Below are 6,826 nucleotides of genomic sequence, written 5' to 3' on the forward strand. Positions count from 1 at the left end.
CTTTCCCTAACGTCTCTTTTTCCACCTTACCATTGCCCATTCTCTCCAAGTTCCCTTAAATGGCTACAAAACTGAAACGTATTACATATAATAATGACTTATATATGTAAAATGAATAGTTTCATATCCTCTATTGTTACTTTTTCTGGCAACTAAATAGAACATTTTATACTGCTCTCAAGGGAAATAAAAGACATCGGCCTTTGTTTTCATGCTACCCTGACTTGATTTCTCCATTTCATCAATGGTCCTTGATGGAAGAAAAGGTCTTGGAGTGCGAGAATGGGGCTCTTTTCCTTGAACTAGATACTCATACTTATTCAATCGCTGCTAGTCCTTGAGCTGCAGGATTTATCTTTATGGCTCCATACCAATTTCTTTGTTAGATGTATCTCTGCCAAAATCCTAATGCCCACAGTGTCTGTCATTATAGTCATCTATCCGAGTAAACTACCTGATACAGGCACATTGGCACCTGTGCCAGGATCTTACCCCATGGCACAGGTTAACCAACCAGGCGGATGAAGGAAAGGGGAACCCTGTGCTGTAAGGCACACAAGGGAGCAGCAGAAAGACAACTTTCTTCCTCTCAAACAATACACATAGAAACTTTTCTGGTATGAAAAATATATGTTCACAGTAGAAAAATGTTCAAGGCATCAAAAAAGAAAAGAGCATCCAGAATCCCCACTCTTAGAGATAGTGATTGTTGCCATTTTGATGTATTAGATTGAACCATATGAGATTGCTGATAGTCGACCATTTTTACCCTACAAAAATTACAACTTCATGTGATCTAACCTAATACTTTCTCCTACCTTTTCTCTACCATGGATGTTAATGCATTTTTAAATACAAATTTGATATTTTCTAATATCCCCCCACCTTTTCTCCACCATGAACATAAATGCATTTTCAAATATAAAATTGAGATGGGATTATGTGTGTATATGTGTATTATTTTTAAAGCCTGCCTTTTAAAATAAAATATTAATGATACAAATATGTACAGAGCATAATGCAATGTACACTAGCAGGCATAACAGTTTCCTCGAGAAATGAGACGTCACACGTGCAACTGAAGCCCGATGTACACCTTTCTCCAACAGTCATCCCCTACCTATCTCCTTGGGGTAACCATCCTCATAAATTTGGTGTTTATTGTATACAGGTTTGCATCACTACCCAATATGCAGGATTGTTTAGCATTTTTATCTTTATGTAAATGTTACCAAAGTGTATATATCATTCTGTAGCTTTTATTGCTTACTAAACGTTATATTTTTAAACATTTATCTATGTGGATGCAGGTAGCTTTTGTTCACTTGTTTTCAATTTTTTATTAAATATTCAGATTTTTCTATCTGCCTCTGTCCACTAGACTCAGTTCTTTTGTGCTGGGGACTTTGTTTATCTATGGCTTGAGAGGTTCCAAAAATGGGTGTCAAGCAGGACAGACAAATGCAGGAAGTGAAAGTGAGAATGACCGTGCTGGAAACATAGCCCAGGCTCCTTTGCTGGGCACCAGAGGCAGAGAGCACTAAGGATGAGTAGGTTCTCAAGTCTGGAAGAAGCAGACATCAAAGCTGAACACTTCATTATGATGTCACCTCTCTGGTGCCAGACTTAGGGGGCTAAGTCATCCCATTCAGAACAGCAAGGGAGGGGCAAAAGCATGCGGAAAGCTTTCAAAATGTCCTGCGTTCATTCTTGAAAGATGAGTAGGTCCCCTTCACCATGGCAACCAGAAGCCCACATTTTCAGATAAGGGCATTGATATAGCCTCAAGATTCTTTGATTATATTTACCTCCAAGTTTTCCAAACAAATAAAATTTATGATTGGCAGGAAATGGCACTGATGGAGCCTTAAAACACAGACAACCAAAAAAACAAAAAACAAAAACCCCACAATTCCTTTAGCAAGCAAAACCTTCCTAACCCTGAGTAGTTTAAAGTGTAACATGGGGCTAACAGCAAACCACAGTAGCAGTGAGGCATAGTGGCAAGAGTTAAGGACTCTGGAAACAGACAGAGCCAAGTTAAATTCCTGACTCCTGAATGTGTGACCCCGGGCGAGTTAGCTAACCTCATTCAATTTCTGTTTTTTCATCTGCAAACTAGAGATACAAATACCTGCCTTGCAAATTGATGATTTTACACTCCCTGGTGCACATTTTATAAGTGTGAGCAACTTTTGTTAGCAAGTTGGGTTGGCAGAGAACAACCCTTGACTATTAAAGCTGGACATGGTTATTGAGAGAGAATGAAAACTCCTCATAGTTCTGAAAGCCCAGAGTCTCATCATGATTGCTGCTGCAAACTGCTGGTCCTGTACAGCAGCTGGAAATTGTGGTTCTCAGCCTTGCTCAAAAACATAGATGTTTTTTAAAGAAGAGACATCTCTGACATCCCAGGAAACTGCCTTTGGTTCTGTGTCCATTTCCTTTCTTTGAGAAGATGGAGCGCATAAAAGGGCATGCATTAGCAAAGCTCAAGAGAGACCCAGACCTAGAGATAGGATCTCTCAAATAAAGCGGAATGTTTCCAGTTCCTGTGATATCTCCAGATGCAAAAGCACAAACTCAAAAGCATCCTGAAAAGAAGTGAAATCTGGTGGTTCTACCACACCTACTACTGCCCAGGCAAGCATCTCTTTCTTTTTTTTTCACTTAGAAGAAAAAGGAATTAGAGTCAAAATGACCCTCCTGGAGTAGATCTATTGACAAAAATGAGCACTTAGTTTTCGTGTATATAGTTAATCATAATCTCTCTCTCTCTCTCTCTCTCTCTCTCTCTCTCTCTCTCTCTCTCTCTCACACACACACACACACACACACACACACACACACACACATTATTTAAATTAGCCTTTGTTTTAATTTACACTGCTAGAGCCACTGGGATTTCTACATTTTGCTGGTGAAAAATAAGTCATGCTTCCTATGGTGACAGAAGGTTACTAGAATTGTCATGGTGATTATTTCATAATGTCTGTAGATATCAAATCACTATGATATATACCTGAAACTAATATAGTGTTGTAAGTCAGCTATATTTTAATTAGAAAAATAAGTCATGCTTTAAAAATGTGTACTCCATTTGACTGGGTGCCTAATCTCAAATAATCATTACGCAATTTGTTATTGTGGGAAAGTGGTAAAAAGCCTAAATGCCCACGAATAGCAGGTTTTTCAAATAAACTAGGATCCTGCCATATGATAGAATAACCTGTGGTCATTCCAAATAGTCTCATAGAAGATGATCGATCAAATTAAATGGAATGGAATATGTATACGATGTGTTAGAAGGTGAAAAAAAAGCCATGTACAAGGAGGTAAGGATCCCGTTTCTGTAAAAAAAAAAAAAATGATGTGTTAGAAGGTGAAAAAAAAGCCATGTACAAAGAGGTAAGGATCCCGTTTCTGTAAAAAAAAAAAAGACATACACAGAAAGAAGGAATAGATATCCACATGCTAAGTTAATTACCTCTGGGCTCTTGGAAATGAAGATGACTTATTTTCTTTTGTTTACATTGTTGCATGTTTGTATTTTTCTAAATTTCAGATGTTTCTGACAGCATTTTGTAGATATGCCTACTCAGGCATTTCACAAAAATTTATTGAGAGTTTACTATGTGCCAGGCTTTGTTATGGGCACTGGGATACAAGGCGAGCAAGACAGACAAGCTCCCTGCTTTCAGGGAGCCTATATTCTAGTAAGGGAGATCGTCGATCCACAAGGAAACAAATATGTGCCTGGTTTCAGATGGTGATAGCTCTTGATGAAGAGAATACACAAGATTACATGAAATAGAGAGCCTGGGGGTGCAGGGTGATTGGAAGGTCACGGGAGCAGGGAAAGCCCCTCCAAGAATGTGCATCCGAGCTCCGACTTTAAATGTCTATGAAAGCACTTGTTTTCAAGCACTTACTTAGCTTGTTTCAAATGCTTAATTATTGAAAATAAAATTCTGAGGGCATGTCTGACACCATCTTTTTCGTGGCAGTGGGGGCTATCTCCTGTTCATCACTGTGAGCTAGGAAGATATAGTGGCATGCACATCACATTTGCAACCAGATTACCTAGGTTCAAATTCTGCCTCCACAATTTACTAGCTACAGACCTTGGTAAGTTACTTAAGCACTGGAGCCTCAGTTTCCCCATCCAAGAATGGGGATGATGATGATGATGATGACATTGATAATGACAATAATACTTTTACAGAAGAGATGGCTAGCTACCCATCAAAAATCCATGCTTCCTCTACCACAGTGTGAAGTTGTTGCTAAAAGACAGCTTCTCAACCACGAGTTCCATTTTCCAGTCCTTCTTGCACCCAGAGGCAGCCAAAGACAAAATTTTGCCACTGAGATGGGAACAGAGTGAAGTGTGTCACTCCCAAGACTGGGTCCCTGAGTCATCATATGGAGAAAAACCACCCCTTGACCAGGAATGTCCTTGTTGGACTGTTAAGTAAGGGGAAACAAAATTTGACCGTATTCAACTCCTGAAATTTTAGGGTAAGTTTGTTACAATATCTAGTATTATTATACTAACTAGTACAACTTTAAAGTGTTGTGAAAATTGAATGAGTGGGTTATACATTGTCTCCTCAAAGTGGTTGCTGGCTGAACATAAATGTGTGCAGAGTTTTGAATCCTTTAAATCAGTCTCACGAGATTTTGATCCCTTTTCTTGTCTCACCTTTCCAGAGGGGATGGTTTTTACTGTACTGAATATATATTTCTTGGAAGGTTAGTGGCTAAAGGAAGAGGAATATTGGGCCCCTAGGACCTTACAGACTTGTATTACCAAAAAAAAAAAAAAAAATTAATTGCCTGGGATACAGGAGGAGAGAATCTTGCTTAGCTAAGTAATCTCTCGCTCCCTTGAGCTCAGAGTTTGCAGTGGAGCTTGAAAATCAAGAGCTTCCCAAGATATAAAACTGCTTTCTCCTTCTTCCTCCAGGACAGTTCTTATATGAGGAGATCTAAGAGGAAAGGAGAGAACTATAGACCTCGTGTTTTCCTTCACTTTAAAATGAGATAATAAATATGACGTTCCTACCACAGCAAATGACACATAGTAGGAATTTAATAAACGGGACTGGCCTCCCTTCAGCTCCTTAAATCCTATTAGTTCACTGCCAACTATGACACAATCGATAGCTTGTCTCGACTCTGGTTTTCCTTCTGGGATTCTAATTAATCCTAAATTAGACATTCTATGTCTTTTACCTCTCTTCTATAGTTCACACCTTTTTGACTCCTTGTCTTTTTTTCTGGAGATTTTCTTTTGACTTAGCTATTCATTCTTTCTTTAACTGTGTCTAATCTGATGAATTGCATTCTTAGTTTTTTTTCTTATATTTTTCAGTTCTAGATTTTTCTATTTGTTTCTTTTTCAAATTCGCTATGTCATTTTTTAATCACTTCCTGTTTTCTCACAAATTTTCCAGCTTAGTTTGTATCTCCTTGACTATAGTAAGTGCCATTGTTTTACTGTTGATTTCTGATCATTCTGACAACAGCAGTTCTTATGAGTTTGTTTCTGTTGGCTGTTTTTTCTGTTGACTCTTGATCATGGTGTCTTGTCTTTTAGTGTGCCTAGTGATCTTTAATTACTTAATGGATATTATATTTTTAAATGTATTTGTTAAACTAATTTGAGGCTTAAGATGACGTTATGCTCTTTCAAAGAGGATTTTTTTTAGCATCTATCACACACCTGAGGGTACTATCTGTCTAGGACAATTTAATCAAACTCAAAAGATTGAGGTTTTCTAAGCCACCCTGATGACTCAAAGACTAGCTACCATCTGTGCTAGAGTGGTTTACTTTCTTTTTACCCTTTCTCTTAGGGTATAACCCTGTGGATCTTAGCTAAAAATGGAAATAGTTTACCAATACACTAACCTTGATGGAATTTAAATTCCAACTTTAGTTCTCCTACCTCTGAAAGGCCACCAGAAATACAACTCAAACCTTCAGCTGTCTATCTGATATCGACAAATGTTCCTGAGCACATGGATTCATTAACAAAATCAATCCTAGGACTATTGGTTCTCCAAGACTGAGCTTCATACTGTGTCCTCCTGTACCTGCCTGAGTCCAGTTAGAACAAAGTCTTTGGTTCCAGGTATCAGGAAGGGTTGCTTTGATAACAAATTTTCATTTCTGTAAACTGCAGCCATCCTCATCTCTTTTGTGATACGTTATTTTCCGAGGGAGACCAAAACGGTTTACAGGCTAATCATTGCTTCTGCCAGCCTCACAAATTGGAAGACAAAGGTATGGCAGTAAAGGGGGAAATGTTTTATTATTCTCATTTTAAAAAGACAATTTCCAAGTCAAAGCAGGTGAGTCATCCACAAAGATCAGAATCCAACACCCAGTCTGTTCCACCCTCCCTGAATTCCTTCCTGAAGTGAGGGACTTTACCCCATAGGAAAAGCTACTTCTCTTCTAAGAAATATGCAAAGTAGACTCTACTCTGGGCCAACAGGAAGGGGACGGTGGAAGACAGGTAAATGCCAGCTCCATGAGTCTCCCTAAGGATTGGGTGATCCCAAATTTTGAATTTTTAGGATATTAATAACTATCCAACTTGTTAATTGAGCATTCACCACTGTGTTAAAGCACCCTTATGCCTTATTTTATTTAATCCTCACACAACCCTCTAATAAAGTTTTTATCATTATTCTCTCTTTCTGTTTAGAAACTGAGGCCGGGGAGGTTATGACACTTGTCACAGCCACCTAGTTAGGAAACAGCAGGCCTTTGGTTTGACACTCAAGTCAGTGATCTTCTGTTGCCTTTCTTTCCC

At 38.6% G+C, this 6,826-nt stretch overlaps 1 long non-coding RNA gene across 1 annotated transcript; it reads left to right on the top strand.

Annotated features, from left to right (window-relative positions):
• Nucleotides 1-4,007: 4,007 nt before the first annotated feature.
• LOC112472919 lies at nucleotides 4,008-4,831 on the top strand. The gene is made up of 2 exons (XR_003043806.1): nucleotides 4,008-4,128; nucleotides 4,274-4,831. It is a non-coding gene; the product is annotated as an uncharacterized LOC112472919 (long non-coding RNA).
• Nucleotides 4,832-6,826: the final 1,995 nt, after the last annotated feature.

The sequence above is a fragment of the Pteropus alecto genome, unplaced genomic scaffold (genome assembly GCF_000325575.1).
Source record: "Pteropus alecto unplaced genomic scaffold, ASM32557v1 scaffold39, whole genome shotgun sequence".
Taxonomy (NCBI): domain Eukaryota; kingdom Metazoa; phylum Chordata; class Mammalia; order Chiroptera; family Pteropodidae; genus Pteropus; species Pteropus alecto.